This window comes from Ambystoma mexicanum, chromosome 3q (assembly GCF_040938575.1).
Source record: "Ambystoma mexicanum isolate Mex_15411 chromosome 3q, UKY_AmexF1_1, whole genome shotgun sequence".
Taxonomy (NCBI): domain Eukaryota; kingdom Metazoa; phylum Chordata; class Amphibia; order Caudata; family Ambystomatidae; genus Ambystoma; species Ambystoma mexicanum.
The window spans coordinates 727,921,576-727,947,196 of NC_090926.1; positions in this window are offsets into that span (position 1 = coordinate 727,921,576).

Consider the following 25,621-nt stretch of genomic DNA (forward strand, 5'->3'; position numbering starts at 1 on the left):
TATACTTCAACACTAATCAATAAGGACAACTCAACGGTTTGGCAAAGGGAGTCCATTTAATGACAAGTACAAAAAACGGGGAGTCATGAATATCAGCAATGGTGCGATCTTCCTTCTCGCTTCAACTCCAATGAATTTCATAAATATCATAGCAGTTATACTGAAAACTCGTCATCATTGACGTGTAAGACTCAAAAGTTAACATGCAATTCTATTGGTTTGGAAATGGTAACTTTACTATAGGTACTATATCTGTATTTGATAACGGAGTGAGGGGATTGGGTAAATTCTGGCAGGTGGGCATCTAAGCCCTTCCTTCAACAATGACTACTGCAGGCGTCACCAAAAGTATGATGTCTCATTGGTTCTACTAACTATAGGACCCTAGATTATTTGGTCCACTGTGATTGGGTTGGCACCAACCCCATGCATACTTTTTCACTTTGCTTAGCAGCATGCAGAAAGGTCGGCCAGGTGCAAGGTGCCCCTCAACTCACCCGGCCTTCCTCCAAGCAATCATCACTTTAGTGGCTATGTGTCAATTATTTCGCTGTGGTTGGCCTCGAGACTGCGTCTTCTGTCTCGATATCTTCTCCTGGCTCACAGCCATGCGTAGGCGTGGGGGTCTTGCTTCTGGTCATTCGGCTGGTCACAGACACCGTGGATTTGCCTTTTCTTCAACAATTTGTGTATTTGATTTTGTGTTCACCCACTACCTGCCTTCGCCTTTTTATCTTGCCCCTTCAAAGCAGTATATTCTGGTCCTTGCTTCAGTTAATTGTAGCTACTGCTCGTCCACTTTGATGGATACAACCTTGGTTCCCTAGGCACGAGTTGCCTCAGCCGAGTTTCATTTCTGCCATTCAGTTCCTGATTTTGCTGGATGTGAAACCTTTCTCGAATGGCCTTAGAAATCTTGGTTAATTCTGCTTTTTGTGCAAAGTGAAAGTATACTTTATACAATGTGCTTTATTTGAGGTAGATATGTATATGGCGCTTGCCGCACTATCTTTCTACTAAGCATAGCAAGCCGCACGATTCTCTTAGCTTTCTTGCAGTTTCAAGCATATGTACACATGTAAACTGGTTGAGTATCTTCGCCATGCTCATAGCTAAAACCTCTTACTTTGACATTGTTTTTTCACTTTAGGTTTGCGATATATATCCTTCGTTCATGGCGTTTCATCTCCTTACGTCATTCTCTGGTCATCATTTTTTCTCCATGTGAGTCAGGTTTAGGTTCTTGTGACGTCACCATTCGTCTTCCATTAAGACCATTTTGGTTTCTTCAGGGACTGTACTCAGGTGATCTTCGGTTCGCCTCATTTGTTGATATGGCTTTCTCAATGGGTACCTTACTGTCCATGGTTTCTTTGGTACTGGTACTACAGAATGCATCGTTCTTCTGACAGGTACTGGAAAGAGCCCCACTGTGGCTCTCTGCTGGTTTATTTGTTCATTATACATCACAAATCTCAGTGTGAATGTTCTTGATATTTCAAAACGGATGGTTGGAGTGCAGGCTGTATTTGGGACTTCCTCTACACTCCCCCTCTGGGCGATTCATCGACCACTTTCACCTCCTTCTTTGGATCTGTCTTCTTTTGTTGCTCCGTTTTCACCTTTATTTCATTGCCTGGGTTAATTCCTTCTTCATCTTCTGGATCTACGCGCGATTGTCTGAAGAAATGTCTCTTTGGGGTCCATATTTTATTACCCCTTTCAAACTTCCTGCTGTTCTTACATGTTCGCCTTTATTCCATGTCATCAGTTGACACTCTCCATTTGGGCTGCAGTAAACACATTTTCCCACATAATTTCTATATTTCTTGGGATATAGAAACCTTGTTCCTACTGGTGCATGAATGCTGGCTCTCACAAAATCTCTTATCTCTTCGTCAGTCAAGTCTTTTGGCTACCATCCTGGCTCGACATCAATCATGATTTTCATCTCTATGGCTTTTTTCACAGTTTTCTGGCATTGGGAGATTATTGTCTTGATAACACAGAATCCTAGTAATATCATCACTAGCAGGGCTCCCAGGAACTTGAATGCATCTGCCATTCATTGTGGAACCCATGAGAATAGTGATCCAAACCAACTGTCATCATCAACTTCATCTGTTTCATCAATCATCTGATTCTGTAGCTTCGTCAACATACCTATGGCTTCTGTTAGAGTTCCATTTTCCGGTTCGTGAGAAGGTGTAAATATGCAACATGATTCGCCAATTTTTGCACAAACTCCTCCATCCATAGCTGTGATCATGTCAAGTACATATCTGTTCTGGAGAGTCATCAGGCGGCCTGCCCTTAACTCTTCTTTGAATGCGTTGAACCCTTTTATGGTCGTGTTGATGGTCTGCAGTAGCTCCGATCTGGTTATCTGCAACCATATAGTATTCGCTCCAACTTGGAATCTTGGCATGAAAATTGTTGTGAACACTGATGAGGTGAGGCTGAACAGCCTGTATTCATATGGGATTGCTGGAAAGGCTTCTTCTAATTTGGCCAAAAAGTAGTTCTCTATCTTCATCTGAGTTAGCAGTTCCACCAATCTCCTTTTCCTCAGGTGAGCATCTGCTTTTGGGAAACTGTCAACATTCAGGTCACTTTTCAGAATCACCAATGCTGGAACATGGACATTCACTATTGTGCATATACCTCCCCAGTTTCTTGGCAGTCTGATGTATGCTCTCGATCCGCATGCCCAATAATGATTCGTGATTGCTGTAGTACCCTGTATCATTCCTGGAGCAACAAAAACTCATCCACAGTTCTGATTCTCCCATTTTTATGGTGCCATTATTCCTGAAGCATAGTTTTGGGCTTTCCAGTGGCACTATCTGCAAGGGTCCTACTCTGTCTTCGACCCATGTCAATAATTTTGCAATTCTTGGCCATAAGGGCTTGCATAGTCTTTGTGAATTCTCAATTGCTTCTTTGCAGGCTCCAATGACCGTCCATGCCCTGCAAATTACTACTCCTTTCTCCCATCTGTCTGGTGAAAGCACTGTTCCCCAAATCTGCATTTTCCCTCTGTTTTTCCAATTTCAAGACTCTTCTGGAGGTTTTCCTTGGACATTTAGTTTCTGGTTCACTTCCCATCTGATTTCAGCTCCTTTCACTCCAGATTTCACGTACTTAATCACATGATTCTTGGTACGATCTCTGTTTCTTGTCTTTATGTCTTAAACATAATCATCTTCATCAGGATCAGTTGCTTTAGTTGCCCATTTCAGTGAGGCATCACTACCCATGAACTGGCCTCTGGTTTTGCACATTGCTACTTGCGAAAGACAGTGTGCTGTCTGGACATCAATTTCCACAGCTATGAAGATCTTGGACTTCCCCATTCTGTATGGTAGGAGTGCACAAAATTCGCCTTCTGAACTTCGTCTTCCAATTTCTTTCATGTGTTGGTACCAAATGTTGTTTCCCAAATGTGCTGTGCTGTCCAAGTAATCGTTTAGTTCATTGTCGTCTCCGTGCATGACTCTTTTGATTCTTAAGGCCTTCTTGTAGTTTGGTATAACTGCATCCCTGGATGCATCTATATGGCTCTTTCTTACTGGAGGATTCTCAGGTATCCTGGTCCATGGTGCAGGCCTCCTCATCTGTGCCTTTTGAGTAGAAAAGAGTCTGGCAGTTCTTTCCTTGTCCTCATATATCTTTTTCTTTCTGGTTAGAAATGTCTGCATCCATTCTTGCATTGGTTCAGTATATGGCTGTACTGTAGAACTTGTACTTGTCCCTTTAACTGGAACATATATGCTCAGCAACGTTGTCTCTCTGGGTTTATTCTTCAGATCCTTTTGTTTCTTCCGGAATTCAGTTTTGTTCATTTGTCTTTGTACTTCATTATCGTGGAACTTCTTACAGTAGACAGTCTCTTCTTCTCCACTGCTTTGGATTGTGGTTCTGCAGTCATTGACACTAGGCTTGGTGTATGTGTATTCAAGGTTTGCCTGCATGTTGTTGTCAGTATTCTTTTGCCATTCAGATATTGCCTACCCTGTCTCCGGCTTTTCATTCTGCTTGTTACCATTCGTATATGCATATTATTACTGATTACATCCATCTCAAGTTCATTCATTCCTTTATCAGATCTCCTAGGGACTGTAATTACTATAAAGGATCTGGGTGCTTTTGTGGGTGTCATACATACATCATTAGGTGGATGTACTGGGATTGGAACGCTTCGTACACCAATAAAAAATGCAGTTCTGATCGTTAATGACAATAAAATAATGATGAATATAATACACAAATACATTATGCCTCTGTAGGTAAGTTGGCAGCATCTACTTCCAGAAAAATATGACTGTCTCTTCTACTGCGGGAGGACTAGAGTACTGCTCTGGAACCCCATCTGGATCATCTGTAAAAATGTGTTAACTTTAAATACGAATTCTAAATAATATTGTCTCAGGATTCTGTTTGGTTCTGTTTGCAGGAACAATTGTGTCTCTTAGCTTGACCAATGGATTGTCTATTAGTTCTAGATACATTTTTCTTGCTTAGGCTATGGGGAGTGTCAAAATCAAGCAATAATTCAACAAGTCTCTTTACTGTGCATGTTCAAAACATATCAGCTCCCAGTCTATGCCTCTGATCTGCTTCATTCCTGAAAACATGCTGTGTCCTTGTCAGTACAACAAAATAAAGACAAATTTAAATAAATGACATCTTTGACACTGCTCTCTCGATCTGTCCCTCGGCGGAACGTTTAAAATCTTCTCAAATAGTTTTGCTGATGGTTAGAAAGTTCGATTTGCTTCACAACACCATGCAGGAGCATGCCCATCTGAGCAGAATTTGCGGGGTCTCTGATGTATGTGAGGACGTCAACATCGACAGGTCTCCCCACTAGCTCTGGAAAGTCCTTGATTAGGTGCAAGAACACATTGCTAGCCAACCTACTGTCTTCTGGTGACAGGGACATTTGTCCTGTTTTGCTGAGTTTCAGGATTGTAAGCTTTCACTTCACTGTGTCTGCAATTTCTGTTTGCATGGAGAGCAACGTGTATTACTATGCTATTTAGGATTATGCTCAGACATTCTGTATTTGCTGGATCTCCAAGGAAAGTTAATACGTCTGTCGTTCAACTGACAAGATTTTGAGACTCTTCAATTAGGCGAAAGAACAATACGTTGATAAGCTCCGTTGTTTCCTTCTCCGCTTGGGACATTTGGTTTTTCCTCGCTGTATTCAAGAAGTAGGAGGAACTGCTTGGCAATCGCAGTGAGCAATCTCCTTATAGTCTTTTTGTTTTCAGGATCTTGAAGAAAGTCAGTGACACTGGTGAGCCTCCCCAACACTGACGGGTGCGATCTTAGCACTAGATCGAAGTATGTCACCACATCTTTGGTGATGTAGCTATTGTGGGGCACCATAAGTGATTCCGAATAAGGTTACCATGCAGAAACAGTCAGGATATTGGTTTTTCTTCCAGCTTATGTGTCCTCAATCAAACTTTCGCATATTCTCTTTTCTTATCAAGGCTTTAGCATGCCTCAGTCCAAAATTCAAAGTTGACAGATTATGTTGTGGTTTGTAAATGCACTTTTCTTCTTCACCCTGCAACTAGGATGCACAGAGTGTCTGTTTGTATGTCCTTATCCTCCTTTTTACTCAGAGGAATGTCCAAATTGAAACCACAACTTTTGCACAAAAGCTCTTTGTTTTTGCTTAGCTGCTGCTCATGCATCCTTCTTCCTCGTCATGGATCTCGTCTGCATGTGCTGTATTTCTTCCCCATCGTCTATAGTCTCTTCGCGCTAGGGTGCAGGCAGGGGGCCTTCTCCGATGTATGGTTTGATGTCACCCAAAAAGATCAAAGCTCTTCTGCCTTATAGTTTTACTGCGGTAGGAGTGCAGTCTTCTACTGTAAAGGGACCGTTAAACCTTGGCTCGTCCCACCATTTTCTCGAATGGTTTTTTACCAACACGGTGTCTCCACAGAAAACGGATGGAACACAAAGTCCTTGAGCTGTGCTTTCAGTAATATCTCCTTCTGTGTTCCGTGCTGCCCTGCACCCTTTTCTTCATCGCTGCAACTGGCCGGAAATTACAGTAAGACAAGATGTCATGCAATTCAAGTAATTTTGCATTTCAGACCCTAAGATTTCTCCTGTTGACTGGGCATCACATCTAGCTCTATCTCGGTGTGTCAGTGGAGTGTGCATTCTTCTTCCTGTGGCTATTTCGTGTGGCGTAAAATGATGGTCGGAACCAGGTTGATTCCGGAGTGCATACAATGCCAAAGGAAGGCAGTGCAACCTTCCCTTCCTTAGAGTAAGCTTTAACTTGGCTATCCTTTTATTTAACAAGCCGTTGAGCTTCTTACATAATCCGTTACCTTGCGGATGATACTGTTACGCTCACCTGGCTCCCACAGGGGCGTCGGTCAGACCCGGACAGCTGCAGTCTCCACCCACGTGATGCGTAGTGCAGCGATGACTGACTGGATCTGCCCTCCTAATCTTGTCTGCTTAACCCATAGAAATATTCTCCTGCAAGTGGAGGGATTGATTTAGCCACTTGTGGATTCAAGTGATGGCACCCCCACAGTCCTCCCCAACTAATCACCTCCAAAATGCCCTCACAGCAATCTCACCTTATATTCTTGAAAGATGAGCTCTCCATCCTGCATGGATTTGCAGGGGCGTGTCGATTCCAGTTACTTCACTGGTTTGAAGGCTCGGGATAGTTCCGGAGAGTATTAACTCTGAGGTTCCTGGTGAGGACCAGTAAGTATTAAGTTCATAGAGTTCAATATGTCCGATGTTCACTCTTGTTCCTCCCTTCCTTTCTTGTCTTGCAGCTGGCACGTGAAAATATGCTCTTGTGGCAGCTGGTGGCGCTCAGGTAAGAGTCTGTATTACCCGGCGCTGTCCGGTAAATGTTGCACGAGCAAAACGTGTTGTTTTGTCTCTCTTTACAGATGCGGCACGTGAAAATATGGAGAGTCACAAAAGGATGTCTCCGGTGGTAAATCAGATAAGTCTATGGTGGTAAGAATTATATTTGTTGGTTCCCTCGGTTCACCTTGTGGTTTTCTTTTGTCTCCTAGGTGCCGAAGTTCGGCAAAGAAATGATGGAGGCAGCGCCAACCCGAAGGATGCTGTTAAGACTGGTGAGCATGGCGCGGCGCTGCAGCTGGAGGTGCGGCGCATGCAGAAATGATGTTCTTTACAGGTCCGGAGACAAGATGGATCCAGAATCAGGTGTGGAATAGAAATAAGTTTGTTTTCTAACCTTGTCCCTTTCTTTCCTCTTTGTTTTAGGAGCTCCGGAATTCGAGGCGGGCGTGGCAGAAGACTGGATGCAGGCTGCAGGCACAGTGAGTGTTACGCTGCTGGATGCAGAATAACGCGAAGCGTGTGTTGCTGGTCGGGTGTGGTTTAAATAGCCTCAAAAGTAGTCCCAGGTAAGAAGTCCCTAGAACCACACCTGAGTAAAAAATAGTCCCTGTAGAAAAATAGTCCCTTTCAGGCTTCATGTTGGATTGGAGTCATTTGCCGCATGGTCTGCCTGAGGTAAGTAATGACTATGAGCCTGGCGCCTTAGGCACCAGGACTGATTCCTACTATGAGCCTGGCACCCAAGGTGCCAGGACTGAACCCAGATAGCCCCTAGCCGGGGCTGCTGAGGTTTTATTAAATGTCTAGATGCCTGCTCCCGGGGCTGATGGGCTTGGTCCGGATGCCTGGGGGTAGGCATCATGACAGATACGCCAATGAGAACTTGTGCTTTATACCAAGCAACAAGCTAATCTGCTAGAAAACTTTGTTTACAAAGTGGGTCCCATTATCTGATCTCATGACTTTGCATACCCCCAACCTGGGAAATACCTCTGTCACTAGGAATTTGGCCACACAGGTGGAGTCTGTGTGTATACAGAGACCTGCTTCTATCCATTTAGAGAATGGACACACCACATCAATTAAATACCTGTACCCGTTAAATCCTTGAATCATATCAACATAATCGACATGCAAGTGTTGAAAAGGTCCGTTAGGCCTTGGGATGACTCCTCTAATTACATTCAATGTGTGCCCAGCTGTGAACTGTTGGCAAATTATACAGTTCACCAGAAAAAGCAACATGCTCTGCTAAGTTCGGTATGAACCAGTCTTCTGCAAGCTTTGCCGATAGATTCTCCTTTCTCATGTGTGCTGGATAGAGTAACTGCTCCAGCGCTATATTTAACAGGGCTATAGGCATTACTGGTTTACCAGTGCTGTCTTGTCACCACAAGCTGTCAGAGGGGTTTAAAGAACACCCTCAACACTTCCATAAGTTCCTTTCCTCCTGTGGTGCCTCCCTTTGGAGTTCCATTAACTGTGCCTGACCCATATTATTGTAACGTTCAGGTGTACTTCGTGCGACACTCATTCTCTCATTTGTGTTAATAACTTCCATATCCATGATTGTCTCAATCTTGGATGCCATATGCTTGGCTTCCGTGTCTGCTGCTTGATTTTCTCGTGAGATAAAATCTCTCCCCTTTGTGTGGGCGGCGCATTTCACGACCGCTATGTCCACTGGAAGCTGTAGTGCTTTGATCAGTCTGTCTAACAAGGCTGCATGCTGTACTGGTGTGCCGTCTGCTCGGAGGTTGCCCCTCCTTTTCCAGCGTGCTAAGCCTGAGTGCACTGTTGACGTCACATAGGCAGAGTCACTGTACACTGTTACTTCCTGGTGTGCGTGATTCTCAATCGTGAGTATCAACGTCAATAATTCTGCAGCTTGTGCTGAATAATGAGACGGTATTCGTGCACTGAGAAACACTCGAAACTCTCCATTTGCTGTGTGCTTCATTACAGCAACGCCTGTATATCTTTGTCCATCATTTTGATCGATTCTCGAAGAACCGTCAATGAAAATAACTTCTCTTCCTGCCAATGCATTCTTTTTCACTCTGGGAATTCCATCATAGAATTCTTCATAATTAGCACAGTCGTGAATTGGCTCTCCTTCAGTGACTGGCTCAGCTATGAACATAGCTCGGTTCACTATTTTGCATCGAACTATCTTGGATTGATTGAGGGATTTGATATGATCACTTCATAAGCAGAAGCACTCTGGGATGTCAGTGTGCCTTTAGGCTTCTCTAAGATGGCAAATAGCGAATGCTCAACGTACAATGTCATTGAGCATCCCATTACAATGGTAGTAGATTTTTCTACGGTGAACGCTGCGGCAGCTAAACTTTGTTCGCACGGTAAATGGCCTCTCATCACTGGGTCCAAATTTCCACTATAGTATGCTAGGGGCTTGTACCCCAATGTGGTTCTCTGCGTGAGTACTGCCGTCGTAAGATTGCCATTCGTGTGTGAGAACAGGTAAAATTCCTCTGCATAATTGGGGATTCCTAAAACTGGTGCCCTGCAAATGGGTCTTTTGAGTTTAACAAATCCTTCCTCCATGGTCTCAGACCATTCAATCTTTCCTTATGTCACTTGTGCCTTCTTTAGGGCCTGAAGCAATGGCTTGGTGTACGAGCTGTAGTAGAAGACCCATGCCCTGACATAATTGCAAAGGCCTAAGAACCTCTGCATCTGCTTTACCGTGTGTGGCTTGGCTGTGTTTAGTATGGCTTCAGCTCTTTCTGGGGTAACTCTTTTCCCTTCATGAGAGATCAGCTGGCCTATGTAGAGTACTTCTCGTTGACAATACTGTAACTTCTCTTTGTCAACCTTATATCCTTTCTCAGTCAATATAGTCAATAGCTGAACAGAGTCATGTCTGCATTGCTCCTCTGTCGTGCTACAAATTAACATGTCATCCACATATTGCAAGACAACACTCTCTAATATTATATTGCTTAGGTCCATCTGCAGGACTCTGTTAAAGATAGAAGGAGACTCACAGTACCCCCCGGGGTAGCCTCGGGCTTTTCAGGTGCACCTGTCTGAACGTGAATGATGTCAGATCCTGTGAGTCACGGTGCAATGGGATTGAGAAAAATACATTTTTCAAGTCAATCACAGTGAACTATTTTGCCTCAACAGGCATATTACATAGAATTGTAGCCAGGTTCCGGATTAAAGGGAATTGGGCCTCAACAATATCATTTATCGGCCTCAAATATTGAATTAGCCTCAAAAGCTCCCCTTTTGATTTTTTGATAGGGTAAACCGTGGTTTTGCATGACGACTCTGAAGTCACTAGGATGCCTTGCCTCATCATAGCAGAAATTGTCTTGAAAATCCCTTCATCTGCTTCTCTGGACATGGGATAGTGTCGTGCTTTCAGTAGAATCGCTCCTGGTTTCAGTTTAATCTTCACTTCTCCGACTCCTTTCAATATGCCTACGTCATAGGGTCCTGTGGTCCACACTGAGCCAGGCACCTGGGCCATGTCACTCTCAAAATATTCAGGGCGGTTCTGTGCCAACATCATTCTCTGAGGCACTTCTCTTTTGATAATTTTCACCCAAAAGGTGAGGCTCACCTCCACTGCTGTTTCTTCTTCGTCTGCTTGTTCATCAAACAGATCATCACCAGTGACATCAGTCAATCTATACCCCTCTTCAATGGCGATTACTGTGCACCATTGTCAGCCTTCATCATCATGCCCATCGGTCAAAACCACCTTTCCTTGCATCACGGCTGTATGTATTTTTAAGGGAAATACTTGCCCCTTTTCCTCGTGCATAGGTATTCTTGGCCTGAACAAAAACCCGTCTGGGTTCCTCATGGTTTTCTCAGCAAGGCCTGGCAGCCCTGCCATTAGCATGCGCATTCCATACGCAAATATTTCTGGCTCTAATGGAACGGCTCTCATGGCTGTGTGTCTTGCTTATGCTCTAATTATTTCACATACGTTTGAATAGTGCATTAACGGAGTTGAGCATACTATGCCCTCCTCCGTGAACGAGATTGTCACATTTAATTTCGTCATTAGATCTCGACCCAAAATGTTCACTGGGGTTTGTTGTGAATATAAAAGAGGCACATTCATCTCACATTCTCCTATAGAGACTGGAAGTGCGTTTGTAAAGGGAACACAACTTGTAGCTCCTATGAACCTCTGAGTATTTATGGCATCTCCGGACAAGGATAACTTGCCTTCACGTATGCACGAGCGTGTTGCACCCGTGTCAACAACAAAGGAATATTCTTTATCCCCTATAATGACATCCACCCTTGGTTCCCGGTGAGGGTCTGGTGTCACTGATAGGATAGAACACATCAGGGTTCCCAGTGAGCTGTCTAGTCCATATATAATTTCTTCCCTCCTTGTGTGAATGGACTTCCCCCATCGCCGGTGCTACTCCTCATACCAGGGTTCACGGTCTGCCCTGTGCTCACTGTCTGTGACAGTTGCATCCGTGACTGTTGGGACTGTCCTTGTGGAAAACTCACCGAATTCTGAGGCTGTAAGCTTTGTTGCGCTCCTGGCTTTTGTTGTTGCACCGTGTGATTTTGTGCAACTCCCTGCTGTAAGAATGCAGGTGTATTCGCCATACCTGCTCCTATCCCTTGGCCGTTCTGCATCATGCCTTGATTTCTGAATGTGCGCGCTAAATGCCCTGTCATCCCACATAACCAACATACTGGCTGTGCTCTGATCTTTTGCCCATTTGACGTATCTTGATTGCCATTTTGCATATTTTGAAAACAACCTTGATTATTCTGGAAACCTCCCTGATTGCGCTGCCATCCTCTTCCCCTAAATCCTCTTCCCCTGGGGTAAAACCCTGCATTGCCCTGATTAACCTGCTGTGGATTATTGACTTGTGGCATTCTCGACTCAGCTGTACTAGTTATCATGGCTCCTTCAAGTGCATATTTTGACAATTTCTTCTGCACTAATTGTGCCTCTTCACCCTTTCGTGCAGCTTCCTTTTTGCTATTCTTTCCTTGCAGCAACCTGCAATAGTGTGCGATGGTCAACTGTAGTTCTGACCATGGCTTGGCCTCGATTCCCACCAATTTCTTGAGCTGTTTCTCTACTGGTTCTGGCACCCCTTGGCACAATATACGGTAGAACACGGTTATAGATTTCCCCAAAGATTCCCGAGTCTCGAGTACCCAGGCATCTTGAAAATTCTGTATGTAAATCAAAGGATCTTCTGACTCCTTCATTTTACATGTCATGATAGCTCCCATATCAGAAGTATCTGGGTATAGCACTCATAGTGCTTTCCATACCGCGGCTCTGCAATTGTTAAATGGAGCTCCATCATGCGCGGTATTAACTGTGGTCACACCAGGGTAACCAGCCCGTGTCCACACATCATCTGCTCTATCACCAAGTATGGCGATAAAGAGACCTTTGATATCCCCGATAACTAACGAGTTCCCTCCCGTCATTTTTTCTAGCTCATGTATCAATTTCCTGGCTCCCGATGTTAACATTGGAAGTTTGTTCTTTAGGTTTTCCCGATCCATGTGTGGCCATGGAATATACTGTGGTCTTGCCCCTCCTTTCGCGAGCAATGGAAATTGGGACGCATACTCCTCTCCCGCTTCTCTCATTGCTCTTCTGTCTATTGTAGGCGTAATATTCCCGCATCACCATCTACCAGGCAATGACCTTAGTCGGCCCATGTAAGGTGGTGGTGACACCCCCCTCTAACCGTGAGATACTTCTTTGTGCCGATCTGACTGTGTGGCAAATTCTGATGCCCTCGATGTAGATCCGTTAGAGTCTGACCACCTTATCCCTTTCCCTCCTGAGACTTGTTTTTCGCATCTTCTCTCCTTCTCCTTTTCTTCACACTCCTCCCTCTCAGTGTCAGGCATTGTCTGCACCCAACTCGTGCAGCTCCTTGCATCATCTTTGTTCCTGCTTATTTCCAATCTATCCAGGCACAGTTCCCTATTCCCACTACTTTGGGAGACATCTTCAGTGTCGCAGAGTTCAGTGCTTTCCAAGCGCTTGTCTTCCCCCTCCCTTTGGGACACCTGTTCTAGTCCCATTTCATCATATATCCTATCAATTGTCCCTCCGATGCTTCTGGTGTCAAAGTCATCCTCAATATTTGCCCTAGACATGCCTGGTACGGAATCGTACTCAGGAAATCATTCTTCTATGTCTTCCCAATCTACTACTGGCTCAGATTGTTTAACCTCTCTTTCCAGATATTCAAGATCGCGTGCTCTCTGTCTTCAATTTCGTTCTATATTGTCATCAAACTCTCTGCACCTCCTCACTTCCTTTCTGACCCTACCTTCCTCCTTTTTCCTTTCATCCCTACGTTCATTTGCCTTTTGGATCTCCTCATCCCTTCTTCTCTTTATTCTTTTCTCTCATATCCTTTATTCTTCCTCTATTCTTCGCTATTCCTGTCTGTGTTTCTCAGTGGCTGCTTTCTGTTTGCGATCGCATTGCCTTACTTGCTCTTCACGATATAACTGTTCTCGTCTCTGTCTATCTCTTTTCTTTATTCTTTCGTCTCCCAATCCTTTTTCTTTTTCCCTCTCTTTTCTCTGTACATCATCTAACTTCTCCTTTTGTTCCGCGTCATCAATGCCTTTGCCATCGATTTTCAACAAAATCTGCCCCCATCCATTAGTTTCTGTGCAAGTGCTATATCAGTTCTATGATTAAAAGGACTCAGATGAAAGACAGCGCCAGAATCCAGTTTTGTAAAGAAAATAGTTTTAATTGATCATGCCCTTATATGATACGTGTTTCGGCTATTTCCACTAGCCTTTCTCAAATCGGGGCCTTAATATATCAATAACAAAAACAGTAGGAGGGAGGTGGAAAAGGGGAAGGTGAGATTAATTGAGCAACAATTTATCATACAAATATAGAAATTGCAAAAGTTACATAAATTAATAAGAACCATCCATAACAGCACAATGGTAAGAAAAAGGTAGTCACAGAAAAACAAGGGTTGATAAAGGGGAGGATTCATAGGATGAGAAATAATTTTGTAAAAGCATGTTCAAAAAACGGATGGAGAAACATAAAGAAAAATGTTTCGTTAGTACAAATGTCAATAGAAATTCATTTTGAGTTTCTCAATCAAATCTAAAAGTTTTGTGATTGTTGTTCCCTTATTACTGTATTACTGTAAAATCTCAAGTATTTGTGTCAAATCAGGTTCTCAAATAGATGGGTTCAAACCCTGTGTTTCAAAACTGCTTTAGATAATGACCCGCCCTGTGGCCAATGGATAAACATTTTGTGGGCGGTTCCTTAACCCATTCTGCACTGTACTTTTCCAGCTTTGGCGCATGTTTCGGCAACTGTTTGCACATGTGTGCTAATGGAGTTATGTCCTCCTTGCTTAAATCTGTTCCCTTCCCCTTTATATATAACTGGTCAAAGCTTTACGTGACTTAAACAATTCCAAAAATAAGGGCGAGCACCAATCACTGCAAGCTCCAATCCCAATTTTTCCACAAAACTTTATATCTTCTATTTTCACTCAATAAACATTAATTTGTATACCACAATATCTTAGTTACTTAATCGCATTAAGTCTTTATGTCAGTCCCTCTAAGGAAAATGTTGCCTTATGACGTTACAACAAACAACACATAAGAGAGACGTTGACAGACTAGATGAACTCCAGTTGGCCACATGTACTTCTGCCTCTAATTATTCTTACCCCGACATGGAGTTTAAACCCATTCCTTTCACAAGGGTCTTTAACCGCTGTGGTGGCCTATTTGTCCCCTTTTATTTGGGATTCTGAATGCAGGTTTCTTCTAGCCGCTTGTATAAAAAGCGTAGGAATTAGGCGAATCCTCTCTCTTCTCAGGTGTCTTCCCCAGTACCCTCTCTCTTATTTAGTCACTAGTTTTGAGTCATTACTTTCTTCCCCGTGCATATATATACATTCTTCTCTACTTCTGGCTATATTTTGTTTTCCCACCTCACTCCGTTACCTTTTCCCTTACTTGTTCTAAGTCATATACTTTTGCCAGAACATTTGTCTTTTTCACTCACCATTCGCATGTTTCCTCTCTGGATGCTCGGGATCACCACCTTCGCCACCGCTTTCTCCGGCGGTTCTCCCGCTCAGCTGCCCGTAGGAATGGGAAGGGGTTATGTGGGGAACACGGGTCCCTTCAGAGCTTGTTCTGCAGATTTTATTTTTACTGTACCGCTATCTTTGGGGAGCTTCACAGTCTACTCAGCCGGATGGCAAAGTACTTGTGATATTGCTGAGGACCTAGAGTTACTTTATGTCGACGGCCTATGGGTGTCTTTGTCTAATCAATAATCGATAACCATCCTATCTATGCTACCGAGTGTGCTCCAAGACCCTCGACTGGCCCATAGAGTCGGAGTTTGCTCAGAAGCACTTTAAGACAAGATAGCAGCACCCGTGAGATGGATAGGGATGGAGATATATACTTCAACACCAATCAATAAAGACAACTCAACGGTTTGGCAAAGGGAGTCTGTTTAATGACAAGTACAAAAAAAGGGGAGTAATGAATATCAGTAATGGTGCGATCTTCCTTCTCGCTTCAACTCCAATGAATTTCATAAAAATCATAGCAGTTATACTGAAAACTCGTCATCATTGACGTGTAACACTCAAAAGTTAACATGCAATTTTATTGGTTTGGAAATGGTAACTTTACTATAGGTACTATATCTGTATTTGATAACGAGTGAAGGGATTGGGTAAACTCTGTCAGGTGGGCATCTAAGTCCTTCCTTCAACAATGACTACTGCAGACGTCACCGACAATATGACGTCCCATTGGTTTTACTAACTATAGGACCCTAGATTACTTGGTCCACTGTGATTGTGTTGGCACCAACCCCATGCATACTTTTTCACTTTGCTTAGCAGCACGCAGAATGGTCGGCCAGGTGGAGGGTGCCCCTCAACTCACCTGGCCTTCCACCAATCAATCATCACTTTAGTGGCTATGTGCCAAATATTTCGCTGTGGTTGGCCTCAAGACTGCATCTTCAGTCTTGATATCTTCTCCTGGCTCACAGCCATGCGTAGGTGTGGGGGTCTTGCTTCTGGTCGTTCAGCTGGTCACGTGATTTGGACACCATGGATTTGCCTTTTCTTCAAAAATTCATGTATTTGATTTTGTGTTCACCCACCACCTACCTTCGCCTTCTTATCTTGCCCCTTCAAAGCAGTATATTCTGGTCGATGCTTCAGTTAATTGTAGCTACTGCTCGTCCATTTTGATGGATACGACCTTGGCTCCCTAGGCATGAGTTGCCTCTGCTGAGTTTCGTTTCTGCCGCTCAGCTCCTTATTTCGCTGGATGTGAAACCTTTCTCGAATGGCCTTATTCATCTTGGTTAATTCTGCTTTTTGTGCAAAGTGGAAGTATACTTTATATAATGTGTTTTATTTGAGGTAGATATGTATATGGTGCTTGCTGCATCTTAGCAAGCCGCACAATTCGCTTTCTTGCAGTTTCAAGCATTTGTACACGTGTAAAATGGTTGAGTATCTTTGCCATGCTCATAGCTAAAACTTCTTACTTTGATATTGTTTTTTCACTTTAGGATTGCGATATATATCCTTTGTTCATGGCGTTTCATCTCCTTGCATCATTCTCTGATCATCATTTCTTCTCCATGTGAGTCAGGTTTAGGTTCTTGTGATGTCACCATTCGTCTTCCATTAAGGCACTTTTGGTTTCTTCAGGGACTGTACTCAGTTGATCTTCGGTTCGTCTCATTTGTTGATACGGCTTTCTCAATGGGTACCTTACCGTCCATGGTTTCTTTGGTACTGGTACTTCAATAGGCATCGTTCTTCTGACAGGTACTGGACAGAGCCCCACTGCGGCCCTTTACTGGTTTATTTGCTCATTATACGTCACATATCTCGGTTTGAACGTTCTTGGTACTTCAAAATGGACAGTTGGAGTGCAGGCTGTATTTGGGACCTCCTCTACAATGTGAAGTTGTATTTGCTGCCTTAACTGGTTAAAGGGAATGTATGTTCCCATCTTAAGGGTTTGGAGTATTGTCCTATTCCAGGGCTCAGTTCCTGTCTCTCAATCTCGCTATAAGTTGTTGATTTGCTGCTAATTCTGAGTTAAGCTGCCCCTTTCTTGTCTTTTGCCCCTGCACAGTGTGTCTTATTGGGGATTTTTCATTTTCGGAATCCGACTCTTGACACAAAGAATCTTCTTGTTGGAGGCATTGCCTCTTTTGCGGGCTTGCCCGACACTCAATAATTGAGTTAGTTTCATCTTCTTCTGAGATTGAGTAAATTGTTAAATCCATAAGAATTTTTATTTGCTGTTCATCATTAATTGCTGAACTTTCTTGTGATTTTTCTGGCATCACTTGATCTATTTCTGGTTTCCTTGTGGTATTCCCTTTACCGTTTGATCCTGGATTTTTAATAAAGTGTAGGGGTTTCTGGCTGTTCTTAATTTTTTCCAGAGAATTTCTTTTTTCCTGTTGCATTCTTTGTTGTTTCTTCTCCTTCGCTAAAGCTAATTTCAAAAGTTTCCTTTTATTGTTTGGAGATGATAGTTTTAGTTCCACATCTTGTAATTTTGAAAACATGTCATATTTTCTTTTGTTTGAGGTGCATTTGTCTGTAGCCTCATCACCCTCTGCTATACCATTAGTTGTCTCTTTTTTATGCTCCAACCCAGCCTGCCTTTTACTGACGTTATTACGTCCAACTGACTCAATCTCTGGATTGGTAATTCAATTGTAGGAACAGCAGTCTTTATCACTTCAGTGATTTTTCCATCCAATGTTTCCTTTATTGGGTTAAGAAATAACAAGCTCTTGTAATTCCTTGTGTGGCAGAAATAAGCGCCCTTGGAAATGAGGTAAATCATTATTTATAGTAAAGTCAGATCCCTTTTGTACCCAATCCTGTAAGTCTGTAGGGTCCAGGAGTTGTTTAACTCTCGCTTGAATGTCTTCAAGCGTTTGTAAAGAAGTCATGCCCAAAATTCTCTATTCGGGAATTATCGGTACAGGTTCTGAGTTAGTATCAGTTTCTCCCATTCCTATTCGGGATAGAGCGTCCGCTTTGCCATTCTTACAGCCAGGACGGTAGGTGATTACAAAATCGAATTCTGCAAAAAACAAAGCCCAACGGAGCTGTCGAGATGACTGAGCCTTGGCGGTCTTTAAATACTGTAAATTCCGGTGGTCGTTGATCACCGTGATGGTATGTCTAGCGCCAAGTAGATAATGCCGCCAGGCTTTAAAGGCGGATTTAATGGCTAACAGTTCTTTGTCAGTGATTGCGTAGTTAACCTCGGGTGCCGAGAATTTTCTGGACAAAAATGCAACGGGATGCAATTGGTTAGTTTCGGGATCTCTTTGAGACAGGACAGCTCCCATGGCTAGGCTGGATGCGTCAGTTTCGACGACATAAGGGAGCTCTGGGCGCGGGTGCTTCAATACAGGTGCAGAGGTAAATTTAGCTTTTAGTTCCTGAAAGGCCTGCTCGGCTTCTTCAGACCATTCGAAACGTTTATTTTTCCTTAAGAGCGCAGTGATGGGTTGAACCACACGAGAAAATTCCGGGATAAACCTGCGATAAAAATTGGCAAAGCCAAGCATGCTTTGAACACCTTTCACGGAGCTAGGCGATGGCCATTTGAGGATAGCATTCACTTTTCGTGAGTCCATGCGGACTCCTTTAGGTGTCAGGATGAAACCAAGAAACTCGACTTCTGTGGCATGGAATACACATTTTTCAAGTTTAGCAAATAGTTTGTGTTGGCGCAATTTCTCGAGAACTGCACTGACATGTTTTCTATGATCAGATTCCGAAGAGGAGTACACAAGAATGTCATCGATATATACGACAACACAAACGTCGATGAGTTCCCGAAAGACATCGTTCATGAAGTATTGGAAGGCAGCCGGTGCATTGCACAATCCGAAAGGCATCACCTGGTACTCGAATAGCCCATATTTGGGCGGAAGGCAGTTTTCCATTCATCGCCTTCCCTTATTCGCACCAGATGGTAGGCCCCTCGGAGATCTAACTTGGTGTATATGCAGGCATCCTTCACCTGGTCAAGGAGGTCAGGGATCAGAGGCAAAGGGTATTGGTTTTTAACAGTTATCTGGTTCAATTCGCGGTAGTCAATACAAGTTTTGAGGTCGCCTTCTTTTTTAGGCACGAAGAATAAAGCCGAGGATGCAGGAGACTTAGACGGGCGAATAAAACCATTGGCTAGGTACTGATCTAGATATTGTCGTAAATGAAGATTCTCGGGTTCGGTAAGGGCATAGATCCTGCTGCAAGGGGGTTGTGCACCGGGCAATAGATCGATCTGGCAATCGTACGACCTGTGAGGCGGTAGAGTGTTGGCCTGTTCCTTTTGGAAGACGTCTTGAAATTCTTGGTATTCTGGCGGTATTTGCAAAATGACAGGGGTTACTTTAGCTAGGCCAATATTTGGATTTCTTGGATAACAGGTTTGTGCACAATCTGGAAAGGTTATCCTCTTTGCTCGCCAGTCAATTCGAGGATTATGTGTTTCCAACCAAGGGATTCCTAGAATTACTTGAAATTGCGGAGCCTTGATTACATCAAACACAATTGCCTCCCGATGTCCGTCTTGACCCAACAATGTCACTTCAGTAGTGGAGTGTGTTACCGGCCCAGAGGCGATTTCGGTTCCATCCACTGTGGTGATGACATCCTTACTGGTTTTAGGGCAAAGAGGGAGGTTGATCCTGGAAGCCAATTCACGATCCACATAGTTTCCTATAGCCCCACTATCGATGCATGCCTTAATGGCATGTAACCGCCCAGGCTGCTTCGGATTTACGAGGACCATTGGCATGATGAAATGCGAGGTCAGAGAGTTAGTTTTTAAGCTCGGCAAGCGGACCCCTACGCTTGTCGGGCGTGGTCGTTTCCCGACTCAGATTCCATCAGGTTCTTATCAGCGACTCCTACCGCCTTCTTAGACGGTTTTATAGGGCAATCTCGTAAAAAGTGTCCAGAAGCCCCACAATAAAGGCATAATTGCATTTGCCGTCTTCGTTCACGCTCTTTTTGAGTTAAATGTCCTTTAACCCCTCCAATTTGCATAAGTTCAGTAACATTGGCACCCTTGGGGTTAACATAGGTTTTGACCAAAACCCGGGTCTCAAACTTGGACGGATCTGCCTTTCTGTTTGGAAGTCTGTGATCTAATTGGACCACCAAGTCAATATATTCAGAGCAGTCTTGGGGTGGATTTACGACCTGGGCCAGGACATCCTTAAGTTCTCCACGTAGACCTCGATGGAATAAAGTAAATCTTTTATCCTCCGGCCATCCAGTCTCCACAATTAACCTATTGAAGGTCGCGATATAGGCTAAGAGGTCCAGGTTACTCTGTCGTAGGGATAGAAGCTCGTTGTCCAGGGCCTGTCCCTGAGAATGCTGCGCAAAAAGTCTGTCCATGCTTGTCTGGAAGGCTTGAAAGTTCCGAAGAATTGGGTCATCTTGAGTAACCAGTGGAACTGACCAATCCGCAGCACTGCCGCTGAGATATGATAGTACACAAGCGACCTTGGTTTGGTCGTTAGGGAAGGGCCCAGGTCTGCAGAGGAAGTGCAATCGGCATTGATTCATGAATACGGCGAACCTTTTGGGGTCCCCGGCAAAACGTTCCGGTGGGGCCAATGGCATATTTCCAGGTAGATTAATTTGCACGGGGTTATTTGAAACCACTGGGGCGGAATTACCCCCAGAACCTGGTAAAGGAGTGTGACCAGCCTGACCTTGTAATAGCTGTCGGGCCAAATCATCAGCTCTTTCTTTAGATACAATTAACTCTCTCCTGAGGGCATTCGTCTCCTGGCGCGCGGAATGAACTTCAGCCCGTAATTCCCCCAATAGCTGGGCCAGCTGGTCTGTCTCGGAAGTCTCCATAGCGCCCGGGTGGGAAATTGTAGGTAGGCTTCGTGTTCTGTAACGCTCACCTGATTCCCACGGAGGCGCCGACCTGTTCAGGACTGCTATGACCTCTTCTAAGGTGATGCGCAGGACTCGGAAGACGGACTGGACCGGACCCCCAAACCTCGCCTGTCTGGCCCGTAGAAGAATCCTTCTGTAGATGGAAAAGGGGATTAACTGTCTGCTGGATAATGTGTCGGATTCCCCCCCTTCCCCTTTTAACACACTCCTCGAACCACCTTTGCGATTCCCCGTAGAGTCTCACCTTAGAGTCTGAAAGGACGAGCTCTCCATCCTGCTTCTGATGCAGGGGCGCGTTGATTTCCAGTTACTTCACTGGATCTCGGGTTTGGTGAGTATTCAACTCCGCTTGACTTTCCGATATGAGGCCATAAGTATTCAGTTGCAAAAGTTCAAGCCTTAATTGTCCGTAGTCCTTTTCTCTATTTCAGATGCAGGATGAAGAATCCGCGTTGAGGAATGGATTCGCCGAAGGTAAACTCTGGTGAGTCTTTTTGATGGATGGTTCCCTTAGTGATCTTGCTTTCACCCACTAATGCTTGTGTCTTTTTCCCCTTAGGGGCCGGGGTACGGAAGTGCCAAAGAAGCGGCGCCGACCCGAGGTGAGGAAAGATTGTCCCAACAATAATCAGGTAAGTCTTAAGGTGGAAGAATCAGGCCTTCCTCAATCTGTTCCTTCGCTCACCTTTGTTTTGTCTCTTTTTCTCCTTAGGCGCTGAAAGGCGACGGATGGTGCCAATGGTCGCTGAAGAGCCCGAGGACGCCTCGTGAAGGTGAGTGGAACGAGGCGCTGCAGCGAGCGATGCGATGCGCTTCTAAAAATAATGTCTTTTCTCAGGATCGTCGGAGTGATGGTTCCGGACTCCAGATGGAGGTAGGTAAAGTTCAATTATTCACCTTTCTCTCCTTTCCTTCCTTTTCAGGTGTTCCAGGTTGCAGGCGGGCGTGGCTGGAGCCAGGATGCAGGAGCAGACACGGTGAGCGTCCAGCTGCTAGATGCAGAACAATGCGAAGCGTGAGCTGCTGTCTGGGCGTGGTTTAAATAGCCCCCAAAGTAGTTCCAGGTAAGTATTCTTCCTCAGCCACGCCCGAGTGGTAATATAGTCCCATAGGTAAAATAGTCCCTTTCAGACCTCAAGGAGGTCTGGATCCGGCAGTATGGTCTGCATCAGGTAAGTCCATCCAAGCACTCCCATAATGTGCCTGGCGCCTATGGTGCCAGGACTGATGCCTTCTATGAGCCTGGCGCCAAAGGCGCCAGGACAATATCCAAAGAGCCCCTATAAGGGGTTGCTGGGTCCCTCCTTGGGAACATGATGTCTGCTTTCGGGGACGCTGGTCCTGAACTGGCTTCCCGGGAGTAGGCATCATGACAGGCAGATTCTCTGCATTCTGTGTGTTGGCAACTGTTCTGTTGTGCTGTTACCAGGCTATTCATTTACAGGCAGCAGCTCAATTTATGTGTGGCACTGCTTAGGTATTTCCTCTGCTCTGCTTCTTGATGTGGACACATGTTATGTTGGATATGGTTTAAGCATACATTTGGCTAAGACTTTCCAAATATGTTCTTCTCATTTTGAGTAAACTTTTTAGGGTCCTGTAGAAGAAGAAATAATTGAACTTGTGATGTGGTTCTCACCAGTAACATATGGAGGAAATACAAGAGAAGCTTGTGATTTCCAGTGCCCTGGAGTGTCATGACAGGGCTGGAGGTGGTGGTGGTACCACTGGGCCCCTATGTGTGGGGGTAGAACAAGAAGACATGTATTCAGTTGCTTTCCTGGGAAGTTGAAGGTGAGACTTCTCCCTTTCACCTGTTGCAATTGATCCTGGACCCACACCTTGTATTTTTCTATATCACACTCTGAAAGAGGCAATGATGTAGATAACTGAGATCTGTTTTATGGGCTTAAAGCTGTGGCACAGTGTGAGAGTGATACTGAACAGGTGGCAAGCACGCATGTACAGGACCCTCCTTAGCTTCGCATACTTCCTCCATGATAACAACCAAGACCCCATGTCATGACAATCGCACTCACTTCAGCTCCAAGGAACAATCATAGCCTGGGTGGTTGAACGATTGGACACGTTGGGGATGTTACTTCTTCCCGGGGAACAAGATGCTTGGGATGCCCAACAGAGCAGGCGGTTTCAGGGATCAGACAATGGGTGGGCCAGTCGACACAGGTTACAGAGGAGAGTGGTTGCCAATTCTGCGTGGGCACAGTGGCAAAATGGTAGAGTAGACGGCCATGAGAGGCGGGGCTAACCAAATTAAAGGGACAGATGACACCGCATATAACGAGGGATGGGAGAGGGGGATATGGGGATGGACTCCTATAAAAGACAGGAGAGTGGAATTAACAGTGTTCACTCGCTTCTGTTGTTACAGGGAGAGGAGACCCAGGGAGAAGAACAGGCCAGGACAACTCAGAGAGGAGAAGCAAGTCTCCCTTATCCAAGAAGGAAAACCAACAAATTCAGGCTAAGGAGAAACTCAGTAACCTGGAAGCGAATGGCCTAACATTGTCTGCCTGTGAATAAAAGACCAAACCAGCCCTTCTTGAGTTTGGATTTCTGTCAATCTCACACACAGATGAACTCTTCTGAGCTACATATGCCCATGTTGATCCTGTGATATTTTTAAGTGCTGGTGTATGCAGATGTTCAGACTAGAGTTTCAAAATACTATTCCTTAATTTCCTGTACCATAGAAACGATCAGGCTCTTTGTGCACAAGAACTGCAGGCATTGCATCACTGGTTGTCATCACCGATGGCAGTTTTATAATTGCTAACAGTATATCTAGAATATTCAAGAAGCACTAGAAGCTAGATCATCCATTTCCTAGGAGTCAAAGACATGGATGACCCCCCCCAGCTTTTGGTTGCATCAAATATGTGTGGATAGCTTTGTGGTGCTCAATGAGACCCTGTAGCAACCATAGTTTTGATTAACATTGCGTGGAAACCTCTTCTATGAGGCTGAGGTGGGAAATCCATTTTGTGGTTTATAATGTTCTTATCCTTTTGCATGATTTTACAGAGGGCTGAAATGGCCACAAATGTTGAAATGTTGTGACATGTGGCCATTAACTTGTCAATCTTGCGTCTGTTTTTCGGGAAGTTGTGTGCTATATGAAACAAGCAGTGCACACGGTAGTAATTTAATCTGCTATTGCAAATGCAATGTTTCCACCGTTATCACTGACCACAAAACCATCAGTCAATCTTTTAGGTGCAAGTCCATCCAAAACATAAGCGCTTTAAATTATAGCAGAATACATGCTGCTCTGTGCAACGACTTCAAGGCAAACATTGCAACAGCGGCTTGCGGAAAAGTGTTTTGAGTTATGGCCGTTGAGGTGATGCTGGCTGATGTGTGCTTCCTTAATAGAAGCCCAGTTTGCAGTGATGCATATAGGGTCTGTAGCCTGACCACTGGATCACAAGTCCGTTATCACATGAATGGCGTACATGGCTGACTCCATCAGTGCTTTTCTGTTTGTCGCTAAATTGGTCCTGTTTAGATCAGGTACTTCAACAATGGAAAAATAAATGTGCTTTGGTAGCTGATATTTTGGACAAATGTCTTCAGCAAATTGATGGAATTCTTGCTGTCAACCATAGTTGAGTATAAAGTATAGTTTAGAGTTTACTGTTAGTTCAGCATTTAGAGTTTAGAGTTAGCTATAGCACAGAGTTTAGTTTCTAGGGTGTATGGTTGTGAATGTTGATGTATATTTCATAGTGTAGGTCTAGAGTGTTCAGAGTTTAGACAGTTTAGTGTTCCATTATTACATTTGAAAGTTTCGTTTTTAGAGTTTTGATTTTACTGTTTAGAGTTGAGAGTTAAATCTTAGTTTTTAGAGTTTTGTTTTTAAAATTAAGTTAACATTTAAATGAGATACAGATTTCACAGTTGTAAAGACTGGAGGGGGGTGTTTGTACTTCTGCTCTCTATATGGTAGAGGAGAGGCACAGAAGACCCCAGCCAAGATTCTCTATTACGGTAGCAATTTACGAGCAATCAAGGCCTAGCTTCACAGGAGGTGATGCAGGCTGGTTCCTAAGTACAGTGTAGTGCCCAAGCCCCCACAAAGGAATGTCCACACACTGTATTACTGAAAACACAGTCTTTAGATAATTAATATTCAAAGGTATGTACACGATCACAATAACGCACTTTGTACTCGGAAATCAACAATGATAAATATATACAATTCTAAAGTGGTACCACTAATGTTATCGAATCTCATTAAAGTGCATCAACTGTACAGTTAAAATGTCACACAGATCAATAACGAGGAAACCAGCAATAGAGATAGGAAGGAAAGCAAGGTGGTTGACACAATTGGCAGACTACTGGCCCCGTTACTTAGACACAGTTCTGTGTGGAGATCCCCCCACCTGGGCAACCTGTAAAATAAAGATATATAGCACAAGCCCAGTCCATATATTGTTCAATAGCCTTGTTTTGTCCGATTAAGGTTTTACCCCCCCAATGTACCTGGTGGAGTAGAGTTCTTCGAAGACGCGTCGAAGGATCCTTCTTGAGTGACTCCCTTTAAAGCAGGAGCCACGGATCGTCGAGAGGCGTCGAAGATGGTGAAATAGTCGTCGACAGTGGCGATGAGAAGTTCAAGGGTGCCGAGACCCCAATGTCGATCCAGGCGGTGTTCGTCAGCGACGTCCTGCGAGGATGAGGTGTGCGGGGCACCTCGGCGACGGATTGTTCAGGACCGCAAAGAGTTTCAGAAG